We start from the raw sequence: 13,454 nt of genomic DNA on the forward strand, positions 1-13,454 counted from the left end.
ACCCCCTGCCTGGTCCCTGGAGCAGGTGGGGAAGCCTGGTGCCACCCAGCAAAGGGAAAGCCACTGGCTGCTGGAGTGGACTTGTCTTTCTGATCAACTTGACTGCAGGGGCGAGTGACCTTGGCCCCAGGAAAGGGTCCCCAGGCCCCTGGAACAGGGTTATTAGACAAGATGGGGGTACCAGGGGCAGCCCTGGTGGCGCAGCGGTTTGGCACCGCCTGAAGCCCGGGGCATGATCCTGGAGATCCGGGATCGAGTCCCGCGTCGGGCTCCCTGCATGGAGCCTGCTTCTCCCTCTGCCTGTGTCTCTGTCTCTCGCTCTCTCTGAATAAATAAATAAATATTAAAAAAAAAAAAAAGATGGGGGTACCGTCCTTAGATGATCCAGAGGGTCCTTCTGGGGCTCCCACCATACTCGTGTCTCCCCATGGGCGAAGGGTCCGTGGGGCTGGGCAAAGTACCACAACTGTTGGTCACTTTCTGGGTATCCAAGACCCCAGAATTCCCTGCTCAGATGGACCTGAGTCTGCTCTTGAGAACCATGCAGACCTCTTCCCAACCCGTCCTCCCCAGAGTCGAGTACTTTCAGGGAGAAAGGGCCAGGCCCAGGGGATGGCCCTTTGGGGACAGAGGGTGGCCCATGCCAAGAGCCTCCTCTTATGCCCCTTTCACAGGCCCCACAGACAGTAGGGATCGGATCTGGATGGGGAGGCACACTTCCAGTGAGAGAGCTGGGGAGTGGGACAGCATGGGGAAGCTGGGAGGGCGGTGGCACCGGCCCCAGGGGCTGCCCCGGTGTGGGAGTGCTTGAGGAATAAGAAGGGGGCACAGAGAACAATCGTCAGGGGCTCCCCACCCGCGTGGCCCCGAGCTGCCTCTCTCCTTCCCTGGTGACTGTGGCCTGGCGCACACACGCATGCACACATCCGTTCATTCGTTGATTAGGCCAGCTTTCTGTGCCCGAGCTACGTGCCCGCCCCGTGGCCTTGCCCTGCACAGCCCTCCCACCTGTGCAGCTGAAGCAGGCTCCAGTTCGGTCTCCAGCACTCAAGAACTGTGTGACCTTGGCTCGACCGCTCCCCCTCTCTGGGCCTGTCTCATCTGTTGAGGGCATAACTCTCCCCATCCCGACTGCTGAGGTCCTGGAGAGGACCGAGAGAGGGGATGGCGTGTGTAGGAAAGCACATCACTAGATCGCTACGTCACTACGTCAGGGTGTAGGAGGGTGGCCGGGGGATGGTGGGGACACAGAGGGCCGTGTACCTAACACTAAGCTCCACCCCGTCCCACCCCATGTCAGTCATTAGTGGTTGTCAGTACGAAAGCCATGACAGATCTTTGATTTGCTGGTAGAAGTACGGGTCGGTGAACTTGTTCCTGTGAGGGGCCTGTTGAGTCGAGATTATCTGTGTGTGTGTGTGTCTGTCTCTGTATCTCTCTCCAAGTTGGGACCGTGGCCAGGGTTCTCCCCGAGAAGCACTGGGGGGCCCTCCTTCCGATCTAGTCCTGAAGCTAGGACCTCAGTTTCTCTCTCTGTCAAATGGGGAGGATGCATCCCTGCAGTGAGAGGTGAGGAGGCCTTAGGGCGTGGAGGCGAGAACTGAGGGAAGAGCGGGGACTGTGGGTTGGCCAAGTCGGGGCCTGCCCCAACAGGGGATGTGGATGAGGGGCCCACTGGGGCAGAAGCCCCTCAGAGGAGTGAGAAAAGTAACAGCTGAGGGAGCTTGGGACGGGACGGGTGCCTAGAGACCTGGGTCTGGTTCTGACTGCCGCTGACCTAAGCAGTCGCCCTGGCTGCACCCCCTCCTCTCTGGGCCCCAGCGCCCCCTCTGTGGAGAGAGTGGCCTGGTCTTGCTGATTGCCCCTTTCATCTGGCCAACAAGGCAGACGGAGGCAGGACGACCTCCGGCTCTGCTCCGTGGAGACGGCTGGCACCGCGCGGCATCGGTGCCCGTCTCCGCTCCTGATTAAACACTGGTGGGTGGGCCAGAAGCGGGCTCTCTGGGGTCGGGAAACAAAGCCGAGGTCTGAGGCCATAAATTGCTGAGGGCTCGAATCGATTGGTGCGCGTAGGAGAGACTACAGAACCAGGGGTGATACCTGGGAAATGCGGCCCATTCCTTCTGCCAACTGCCAGCTTAGCCCTCCTCGCAATAATGCTGACTATGCCCACCCATCTCTACTGAGCCCCTACTCTGATCCCAGGACTTTAATCATAATCTCGTTTCCTCCGTGCACCAACCTGATGAAGGACGGGCAGTTATCATCCCCACTCTACAGCTGGGGAAACTGCTGGAAGCTCAGTAGCCCTCCCAGGACCCTAGGGCAAGACAGAGGGGGAGCAGTCATTGGTCCAACCCAGGTCCGGGGTCTCCAGCCCCTGTCCCTGCTCCTGCGGCTGCCTTGGCCAGGCCTCGGGACTCAGGAGTCAAGAGCCTGGTGAGCTGGACTCCTCGCCTTCCCAGCCCATCTGTCCGGGTGGGAGGCCTGCCTCAGTTTGCTGGTAAACACCGAAACAGAGCTCCGGGGCCTCGGCTCCCATCCCCGGCCCACCCCAAGCCTGTGGGAGGACGGGTGGAGGTCTGCACACCGCACGTCTGAACTCCGAATTACTAATAACTAATAATTAAGCTGTTAAATGTGTTCTGTTCTAGTCTTCCTTCACAAATACACTTTATTCACCAGCTCAGAGAATCCCCAGCTTCCCACTTTGGACCCTGACAACACGGTGGGTGCCGCTCCCAGGCCCTGCCCCTGGTTCTCCATATCCCAGGAGGCGCCCCCTTTTCAGTCCCATAGGCCGATGGCACAATGACCACGTGAGACTTCTCTCGGTGCCCTCGGGAGGACAAGCCCTGGAAGTCGGAGGGAGGTCTGGGCTCCCGGGTACGGGGGGTTGTGGTCTGGAAGGGTGCTCAGGCTCGGGGTGGGCTCAGCTCCTTGGCCCCACCAACTCCTCAGCCCAGGGCGGTGGCCAGAGCAGGACCCTGTAACCCGCGGGCCCGAGGCGGGGGCTGCCCGGCCAAGGCTAAGGGCAGGACAGCCCGCCCCCAGCTCAGGGACTCCGTTAGGCCGCACCCCTGAGCTCTGATTAAATGCTTTTCAGTACAATCCAATTTCCTCCTGACGGGCACTAGAAAAGCCCCGTCTGTCCACGCGCACACGCACACGCACACACACACATGCACACACAATGCATTTGGTGTTAAATACCCAATCAGGTCCAAAGATAACAGAGAAGGGCCAGTTCACTCCCAGTTTAATCAGATAAAATGCTCATTCATCGGCTCCTGCCAGCAGCTGACGTCTCCTCCTCCTCAGCCGCCAGGGCCCAGCAGGGTGGGGGTGCGGGAGGGGGGCTGGAGGGGGGCCCTGGGGGGGAGACATGGGCTAAGTAGGTGGGCTGTGCCTTTAAATCTTCGAGGAGGGGGGCCAGCACTGCCCACCGGGGACTAATTATCCTTCAGCCTTTCGCCAGCTCTTACTCAAACAGACAAAAGGGGGGCTCAGCAGCCCCGTGGCAGTGGTGCTAAGCAGTTTTTTTCACTCTCAGATATGCAAATGGAAGGCGGCCTGGTGGCCCCTCGGGATGGCGTGGGGAGGGGGTGGTCGGCAGGGGCGGGGGGGGGGGGGGGCGGCCTGGTGGCTGGGCCCCCTCGCAGGACAGTTTTGGAGACTGGAGGCATCTCACCCTCCCTCCTCTGGCTGCGGGAGGAGCCCTGCTTCACAGGGGGGGGAGCCTGATGGAGGCCAAGAGGACAGCCCCTCCCTCTCCTTTATGGGGGTGGGGGCTCCCTCAGCAAGCTGGCCCGGAGACCAGGAGCTGACAGCCCAGATGGCGCCCTCCTGTGCGCTTGGCCCCTCCCTTCTAGGACTTAGCCACCAGCTAAACTAGCCAAAGCACAAATCTAGTTGTTGCCCCTGCCATACACCTGTCTGTGGCTCCCTCACCTGGTGGCCCCGTGACCTCTGAAGCCTGTGTCCCAACCCAGAAGATTCCACCCATGCCTAATCTGAATGGTAGTCACTCAGTTCCGAGCCTTGGCTGCTCTGCTCCGCCTGCCTTATGCCCCCGCCTGCAGCCCCACTCCAGGTACCTGGCATACAGTAGGCGCTCGGTAAACGTGTCCAGGAAATGCATACAGTGCCCGTTCCTGGGCAGCCACGTAACCCGGGGAGACGACAGGTCTGGATCAGAGACAGGAAGAGTGCCTTCTGCTGAGCCCCCGGCCGGCGCCTACTAGAAGCTCAGTCTTTCCAGCTGTGAAATGGGGTGATGATAACCCTTTCCCTGCAGGCTGGCTGCCAAAGCTCCCTGCCTGGAGAGGGCTCGAGGACTTGTGAAGGGCCTCTGGTGGCTTATCAGTCACAGTAAGGTGAAGAGGACAGTGTGGGGAGAGGGCGGTTAGAGGCCACATGCCATCTCTCTCAGCCCCTCCAAGGCTCTCCTATCAGGCAACCTCCCTTGGGGAATCCATCCCCACTCTGGATGGGTCTCTGCCCAGCTGAGGATTTTACTGCCATCTCAGCAGGAGGGGCCTGGGGCCTGGACCCGGGGCTCCCGTGGGAGGGGAGCTTAAACACTCCGGGAGGCGGGTCCTGACGCAGGAGTGAAGAGGGGCTTAGTGCAGAAGGTCTGGCTAATCGGGATTTGGATTGTGAGACTGAAGCCGGGGCCTGAGGTGGGCAGGAGACAGGTATCCCAGGAGAAAGAGTGGGTGGCAGGGCAGGGGGGCGGGAGGGGGGTGACCCCAAGCAATGGGAGATGCCCTCGTGAAGCTCCCTCCCCTCACTGCTGCCTGTATTGTGAATGTCTGGGCCCAGCAGGATGGATTCATGGGAAAGGATGAGTCATGAGGGGGGCAAGCAGCCAGGAGAGGCCGGGCAGCAAGCCGGTGAGAAGGGTCTCTAGGGACCCTCGGGTGGCTCAGCAGTTTAGTGTCTGGCTCAAGGCATGATCCTGGAGACCCGAGATCGAGTCCCACATCCAGCTCCCTGCATGGAGCCTGCTTCTCCCTCTGCCTGTGTGTGTGTGTGTGTGTGTGTGTGTCTCATGAATAAATAAAATCTTAAAAAATGAAATAAAATAGGCTTTATCTAAAAAAAAGGGGGGGGGGGTCTCTAAAGGGGCCAATAGCCATGAGACTCAAATCTCCAAAGGCAAAGTGTGACACCTGGATTTCCAGAAGCATTGCCCAGGAGTCCGAAAGCAGACGCACCTAGTGAAGCCTGGCAGAAATGGAGTACAGTGTCTAGTAACTCAGGGCTGGGGAGAATGTGCCAGCCTGGGCTGGAGGCAGGAAGGCAAACCAGCCGCAAAAGGTCTAGCCACTGAGGATGAGGGGTGAGGAGAGGACATAATAGCCCCTAAGAAGGAATCTAGCTGGGGTTGGGGAGGCAGAGACAAAGTAGGTGAGCTCCCAGGACGGGGACCTACACATGTCCAAACCCCAGCACCTATTAAGGGATTGCCCAGCCATGCCAGCCTCCCCTCCAGAAAGCCCCTGGAGTCTGCTCCTTCCAGCTCACCAGGCCTGGGCATTTGGAGTAGAAGACCCTCCCCTCCCCAAGGACTCCCCCATTGCGGGCTGTCCAGGGGGCTAGGGTGAGCGCGGAGAAAGAGGGAGCTCCAGCTCCCCTGTCCCCAGTCCCTTCTCTACCCCCCAACCCAGCTCAAGATTGTCTCGGCCTCCTTGGGTCCCTCCAGACACCCCCAGATGTCCTGCCTGGGGCTCCTTCCCCCACAGCAGAGACCTGGCCGGTGGCCCCCAGGACTTCTCCCCCAACCCGCAGCCCAGCTCTGGGGCTCCAGGAGGGGACACAGAATGGGAATTGGGGGCACACACACCTTCAATAGAAACGATAAAAGGGCGCAGGTGGGAAATAGCGAGCTTAGAATTCACAGCTGGAGAACACAAGAACCTGGAGATGGAGCTCTGTGCCCGAATCGCAGTCCGCGGCGGCCAAAGCCAGCCAGGACACACCTGTGACCCAACGGGGTTGGGTTTATTGATTCACTGTGGCCAAGGGGTGGGGGGCGTCGGGAAGGGTGGGTTGGAAAGGACAGAAAGGCTGCAGCTCGAGTTAGGCGACGTGGGGGCGTTCGAGGACGCGGGGTTTCGCTCTGGTTGGATGCTCTCGGGACGCGGGGTGGTTCTCACCCGGGAGGCAGCAGGAGCACATCACGGGCTAAAGCTGTCCTCGATAAAGAAGCAGCAGGCGCTCAGTTTGGCCAGGAAGGCTGCTGTGGGGTCATTTCTGTGGTTTGAACAATGTTCGTGTTTTATCCGTGTTCACCCGTGGTTCCCAGTGGCCTTGGTTTTGTCTTGCCCCAGCACGGTCAGAACGTGGCTTTGTATGAAGGGCGGCGGGGGGCTCAGTCAGTTGGGCGTCCAACTCTTGATCTCAGCTCAGGTCTTGATCCCGAGGTCGTGAGTTCAGGCCCCACGCTGGGCTCCCTGGAGGGCGTGGAATCTACCTACATTTAAATTTTTTTTTTTTTTTAAATAAAAAGAGGCCTCAGATGATGCTGTGAAGTGATGTCCGGCAGCAGGCCCAGGTGTAGCCGTGCAGGCCAGGCCAGTGCCGGGCGCCGGGGCTGCTTGGCTCTCTCGGGGCCTCCGGCACAGTGACCGGGGACAGGGGGCAGGGGCGTGCGTTACACACGCACTGGTGCCAGGCACTGTGCTCAGCCCCGGACCGACTCTGCCCGCTCGGCTTCACCATAGCCCTCTCCCCATTGTACAGATGGGGAAACTGAGGCTCAAAGGGGCAGAGTGCTCGCCAGAGTCAACGCCAGCTGGAAACACCCCCCGGCCCCGGCGCCCTTGGCCTGAATCAGGCTGAGCTCCGTCGGCTTCACGGGCCCGAGACCCTACAGCGCGTCCCCCAGGCATCCCGGTGGGGCCCCTCCTGCTGCAGGGGTTCAGCCCGGCTGTCACGGCCAGTCCCCTGGGCCCAGAGGTGTGAGGGGTAATGAGGCCCCGTAATTAAGGTTCCTGGAGACGCGGCCGGGAGATTTATAGACAGGCTCTGTCGATACGGCTCGGGCTGCGTCCGGGGAGACGCTAAGTGCTCGTTACAGCCTCGCCCCACGCCCGCCCTGCCCCCCAACCTCCCGGCCCCAGGCCGCCTGCGCAGCGCCTGTGTACACAGGCTTCGCTCAATTAATTTGCACTTGTTGGCACCATCTGTTCTTTTCCTGTGTGCTTATCAGGCGCGTATGGGTCCTGCCTCCTCCTCAGATGGGCTCCAGAGCGGGGACTGGCTCCCCGCAGGCTGGGGCCCCTGGGGTGGGGCAGCTCCCCTCCCCCAGGCCGGGCTCCCCAAGGCGCGCCCAAGACCTCCTCCCCCTGCACCTCCCTCCCTCGCCTAGCGCTCGCCCTGGGGAGCTGTGCTGTCTGGCCCCTGGCAGGTCCCCCCGAGCCTGGCCCCTTCGGGCAGGGCCTGGCCCTCCAGAGGAAGCCCCGGGCCCCAGTCGAGCCATCCCCTGGAAGGCTGGCTGCCCCTGGGGGCTAAGAGGGCCCGGCTCCGGGCCCAGCATGGCCTCCCACGGCCTGAGCTTTGGAAGGCGTCTGCTCCAAGAACAGTGACATCACTGAGTCACAGGGGTGGAGGGGTGAGAAGGCCCTGCCAAGTCTCTCTTTCTCTTGAGTACACGGGTCAAGGGGGCTCCAGGGGCCTGGACTTGGGCAGCCCCCAGAGCAGGGCGGGCATGGTCTGGTGGCCCCAGGATGGCAGGCAGATGGCCCAGCCAGACCAGTGAGGAAAGGCAACATCCCAGTAATGCCTGCCCTTGGCTGTCTCCCCATCCCAGGGCTCTTGGTGGCTGGCATCCTAGCCCTACTCCTCGCGGGGCTGCTCTCGCCTCCAGAAGGGTCTCTCAGCAGCTGCCAGCTCTGCTGGACTGTGCCTCCAGTTTCCCCAGATGGCCAGGCTTTCCTGAGCCCGGGGGGGGCGGGGGTGAATGCAGGCTGGCTCTGCTGGGAGAGACTGGCCAACCTCTTGCCCTCCCTCTCGGGCTCCGGGGACCTGGGAAGCACGCTGGCAGATTTACAAGGAAACCAGGCCTCATCCTGGGAGTTATGTTTGGAAATTCATAGTCAGTATGTAGCTGCAGCCCAGCCCACCTCACCTGACTTAACAGGCTCCACAGTTGGGCCTTGGCCTGGCATTCAACGCCCCATGACTAGACCCTGCAGCCACGCCAGCTTCGTCTCCCACCTCCTGTCCTCACTGTCTCTCTACACTTCCCCCGGGTGCCAGGCGGCTTCTAACCTTCACACCATTGCCCCTGCTGTTCCCTCAGCCAGGAATGCACCTCTTCCTCTCTCCTTTAGCACCTGGCAAACTCTTACTCATCCTTCAAAACCCATTACCAAACTCCTTCTGGGATGGCCTCCTTCACACCTCTGCCTGCACCCCAGGGCATGAAGGGGCCTGGCTGAGGGGCTCTCCAACTACTGCCCTTACTGTGCTGATGTATCGTGTCACACTGTGCCTGCTGCCACATTCACTACAACACAAGTTCCTCGAGGATGATACAAGCTCCGAGCCTTGGTCACATCTGTATCCCTGGTGCCCAAAAGGGGTTACTAGAGAGTATGTGTTGAACTGGACCGTGCCCAGCATCCTTGGCCCGGGCTGGACGAAGGGCAGTACTCACGGCCCCCCATAAATAGAAGGTGACTCCCCCTTGTTCCTCTGGCTGCCCACCAGTAGGGTCATGGAAGCCTCAGGTGGGCAGCAGGCTCGTTAAGGCAAATGCGGCACTGGGGAGGCACACACGGAAGGGGCTTTGCCCAGCTCCCTGCCCACCCTCCTCCTGTCGGGCCCTGCCCTGGGCCCATCCCAGGGACCCGGGAGTCCTCTGCCATGGACGATTCCAAGTATCCTGCCCAGGTGCAGGGGGTGGGGGCTGGGATTCAGCAGGGTGGTGAGAGGCGAGGGGGGTTCAGGCCTACCAAAGTGTTTCAGGCCCATTGGTGGCATATCTGCCAGGAGAGGGTCTTAGGAATGCAGACTCATGCTCAGCTGGCACAGGCTGGGCCTGCAGGCCCTGGTGTCTCAGGCTCCGCACAGCCCACGTGCAGGGGTCGCAGATCCTGGGGGCCCATAAGCCTCGGCCTAGGCTGGAGCCCAGGCCCACAGCTGGGCAGGGCGCAGAGACACCGGGCGGCATGCCAGAGCAGCACTGTGGACCTCCTCAGTCCCGGCCTCTTCACCGCTCCCGTGTGCCAGACCTGTCGCCGGGACGTGCTGTTTCAGGACAGCCTCAAAGTGTAGGAGCCAGGCCTAGGACCTGGGGGATGGCGGGCGGGAGCGCAGCGGCCACTGGGGACCCATACGTGCCCTGCCCCGAGCTTCCCTGAGCTGGGGGTCCAGCCTTGGTGACAAAGTGGAGAGCACAGCCCTGCCTTTGTGGGCGCCAGAAGGAAGGCCAGCTGGGGACAGGAGCCAGCCCCAGGCTCCACGGGTGCCCAGTGCTCCCGCCTCACAGCCCTCCCCTGCAGGATGGGCACAGGATGTCCCTGAAGGACAGAGCTGCAGGGGCGGGGTGAGGGGGCCTCATTCTGTGGGTGGAGGAACTACTTCCACTCGCCCCCCAACATCCACCCCCCACAGCTGTGATGGGCTGACCTCGAGGCCATGCTGGGTGAATCGAGCCCCCTCCGGGGTCACCAGGAGTCTCCATGCGCCCCTCTTCCTGCTCCCCCCGCAACCTGCTGCCCCGTGCTTCCGGTGGGGTGGGAGGAGGCTCCCCACCCCATGGAGAACCCTAATCCTGACGTGGCACCTGTCTGCTGTGTCTCCCCACACTTTCAGAGGCGGGGGCTCCTTAGCACCCATTTGATTTTTTAGAAAAGATTTGTTGATCTATTTGAGAGGGAGGGGGAGAAAGCACAAGCAGAGGGAGGAGACAGAGGGGGGGAAAAGCAGGCTCCCCCCTGAGCAGGGAGCCCGATGAGGGGCTCAGTCTCAGGACCCCGAGATCCTGACCTGAGCTGAAGGCAGAGGCTTAGCCGACTGAGCCCCGCAGGCGCCCCTCACCCACGTTAGAGTCTCTGAGATCGGATGGGTCCCCCCGGGACTTCAAGGGGGAGGCTCAACACTTTGGGAGCGGCATCCCCCCCTCAGCATCCCGCGCTGGCTGTGCATCCAGTGCTAGACCCCTAAGGGATCTTGGTGCTCCCCTGCCTCCCGCCAGGGCAGGGCTGGAAGACAGCCGTGTCTGGGCCTGGCTGAGCGCCGCCGATGCCCCCACGTGGTACATTATTGATGGGGCCTCTAATTGTACGTTTCCCAAAGTCTACAGGCCTTTGATGAAAAATTCATGGCATGCCTGAGGATGGGAGCGGATTCAATCGATGGGCAGCGCGGCGGGCGCAGGAGCTCTGGGCCCCTCTCAGTGAGGGGGTGGCTGAAGCCCGGGTGGGGAGGGGGCACCCGTGTGGCATTGCCTTGATCCGCGACTTCTGGCCCCAGGTCTTAGGATGGGAGGCGCACACACAGCAGAATACAGCAGCCCGTTCCCCCCCCACCCCCGGCAGAGTCGGGGGGCGTAGGCGCACCTCTGGGATGCCATCTGGGTGGCTGGTGCCGCCCAGAGAGGGTGGCCGTCTCCATCACGAGCTCATTTTCACTTTAGAGAAGTATTTGACCCCCTGGAGCCCCCGTGAGTGGCACAGAGGTGGGAGTAACATTCCCAGTAGCACATCTGCGCCAGGGACCCTGCTTGGAGCTTTATGCTCACAAGCTCATTAAATTTCCCACCGCTCCGGGAGAGTGGGGAGGTCATGCTCTCCACCTTACAGAGGATGAAACTGGCTCCGAGAGGTTCAGGACTGCCCTGACCAACATCACACAGATAATGAGCAGTCGAGCAGGGACGAGAACCGAGCCCTGAGCAAACGTAGGGCCCACGGGCTTTCTACTGCTCCTTGAGTAGAGCCACAAAGCACTGTGGGGCTTGTCCTGTCCAACTGTCCTGCTATTATACAAAGGAAGTAACCCCACTAAGAAAAAGGATCTCTCCAAGGATCTCCAAGTGAATTACATGAAAACTGAGGCCTGCAAATGAGCAAGCCCTCCCCACCTCTGCACCAGCAACAGAGGCCAGAGGTCCCCCACGCATGCGGAGTCTGAGCTAGCACCCAGCAGCCAGGGGTAGGGGGCTCCTTAGACCAGGGTGGAGCCTTTGAAACAGGTCAAGCTGCCTGCCTTGGGCTGTCCAGTCGGGGATTAGTACTGTGCCACCACTGAGGCCCCAGACCCCTGGCATTCACTCATCTGTTAAGTAGGTGAAGGAATATTAATGGAGTCCCAGCCCCGTGCAGGCACTTAGCTGGGTGTAGATGGGGTGCCTCTCGGGAAAGGCTTTGGGGCCAGGCTTGCCTGAGACAGACAGTCTGGACCCAACACAGTCAGGGGAAAAAGCCAGACAGACCCCCTCCATGCCCTTGGAGGGGGTCTCTGCAACCCAGGCCAAGGGTGGTGCAAACAGATGGCTGCCTTAGTGACCAAGACCGTTTCTAGGTGGTGGGCTGCTCTGTTTGGGTTTGTTTTCCCTTGCTTCCCAGTGAGTTCCTTTCAAAAACATCCACCCATGTCTCGGCTGAACTAAAGGGAAAGGAATTTGTCCAGACCATCAGGAAAGCAGAGATGGGAAAGCCCGGGGGGCCGGCATGGGGCCTGAGACCATGCTGTCCAGCTGCGAGAGGAGCCCAGCCCAGCTGTGGTGGGGAGATCACTGAGGGGGTGGGGATGGGGGAGCAGAGCGCAGGGAGGTGGAAGCGGAGAAGGGGGGCACTGAGGCACGGCTACAGGGCAGGCTGGGGGCAGAGGGTTGCTAAGACCAGAGCTGGGGGGAGACAGAAAGCCAGAGCCCTCCGGGCCTGGCCCCTTCCTGGGCTCCTGGCCCCACCATCTCCTTGCAGTTCCCTGGCCAAAGAATGAGCCTAGCCTGACGCCGGCTACCCCACCCAGATGCTCCCCACCCTGGAACAAAAGGGAAGTGGCCCCTGGAGCCAGCCTGCTCCAGCCTGGGGCTGGGCTCAGTCACCAAGCAGACACTTGTTGTGGCAACGGTCCCTGGGGACGCATCCCGGGGAACAGGACAGCCAGCAAGAAAGATGGGGGAGCCAGAGTCCCCAGCCCCTCCGGCCCCCAAAGCTGCCCCAGGCCTCCCGGACAGCGGCTCTGTAAGTCCTCCACACCCGCTGGTTCTGGGAGGAGGAGGGGTTTACCTAGAGGGCAGGTGAGTTGGGGTGTCCCGCCTGGCAACCAGAAGTGCTCCCAGAGCGAGCACAGGGAGGACCAGAAGATCAGGCCTGCGGGCGTTGGCCCCCCCAGGCCCCTGGTCCCAGGAACCTTCCACTGGGCCACCAGCCCCAGCCCTGGCCACTTGAGCCCACACCTGGGAACCCCGAAAGGGAAGACAAAGGGCTTCTGGGAAAATGCCTTAAAGTGACCATTGTCTCCTCCTCTTGGAGGTCCAGAGCCCTGCATCCTAGAAAGCACCTGGGCCTGGGCCAGCGGGGGCGGGCAGGCGGGCGGGCAGGCAGAGAGGGCTTGCAGTGTGGGCCCAGCTCACGGGGGCTCTGGGGGCGTGAGGTAGACGGGGGCATGGGAGAGGAAGTGGGTCAGCCCTGGCCAGGGCCCTGCGCTGCCCGCCTCGGTGACACCTGCTCCCTGGGACCCCAGTTCCCAAAGCATTTGCTCTTCCTCTGTGGCAAGAACACCATTGCACACCCCCGACCCGGATCGTCACCCCAGCTTGCCCATGAAGTGTCTGGGCAGGCAAAGGCCTTGCTTAAGGTCATTCAACAGATGTGGGCAGAGGCTGGATTAGAACCCAGGGTTCTAGACTCTAGGCAGGGCTCTCTGCCTACCCACCCCCCCACCCCTGGCCACGTGGGATAGTCAGAGGCAGCAAAGCTCTAACCAGAGAGGATTACGGCAGGAGGCGACCGGTGGGGTCAGGGGTTCTCTATGGAAGAATAAGCAGGGCCCACGAGGCCAGAGCTGCGGCCGAGCCCCTCACCAGCCCTGGGAGCGCTCGGCCTGGCCCTGTACTTCCTCGGGCCCCAAGCTGAGTCCAGGAGAGGCAGGGCTCTGAGCCACAGACCTGAGGAGGAGTGACTGATGGTTGGGCTCGGGGTCTGGGGGGTCTTCTTGGAGAGGAGGGCCCAGGGTAGAGCCTTGCAGGTGGGATAGGATTCTGGGAGGCTTGGGAGGGGAAATGGGAATGGAACGACAGACGGTCCTCCAGGAAGCCCACGTCCAAGCCAGCCCCACCCCCAGCCTCATTGTCTGGACCCCTTCCAATTAGCCCCCCTGGCTCCAGCCCGGCCAATTAGGCTGGGGCCGGGGTAAGCGCAGGACAAGGCCTCCCCACCCCTCTGAGCCTCACTGTGCAGAAGCACAAAAGGCACCATCTCTGAGGCAGCAGAAAG

General features: G+C 61.5%; 1 protein-coding gene across 6 annotated transcripts in view; it reads left to right on the top strand.

Annotated features, from left to right (window-relative positions):
- CCDC33 (coiled-coil domain containing 33) overlaps nucleotides 1–13,454 on the top strand; it is an 88,696-nt gene that overhangs the window by 56,299 nt on the left and 18,943 nt on the right. The window lies entirely within an intron of this gene.

Source organism: Canis lupus, chromosome 30 (assembly GCF_011100685.1).
Source record: "Canis lupus familiaris isolate Mischka breed German Shepherd chromosome 30, alternate assembly UU_Cfam_GSD_1.0, whole genome shotgun sequence".
NCBI lineage: Eukaryota > Metazoa > Chordata > Mammalia > Carnivora > Canidae > Canis > Canis lupus.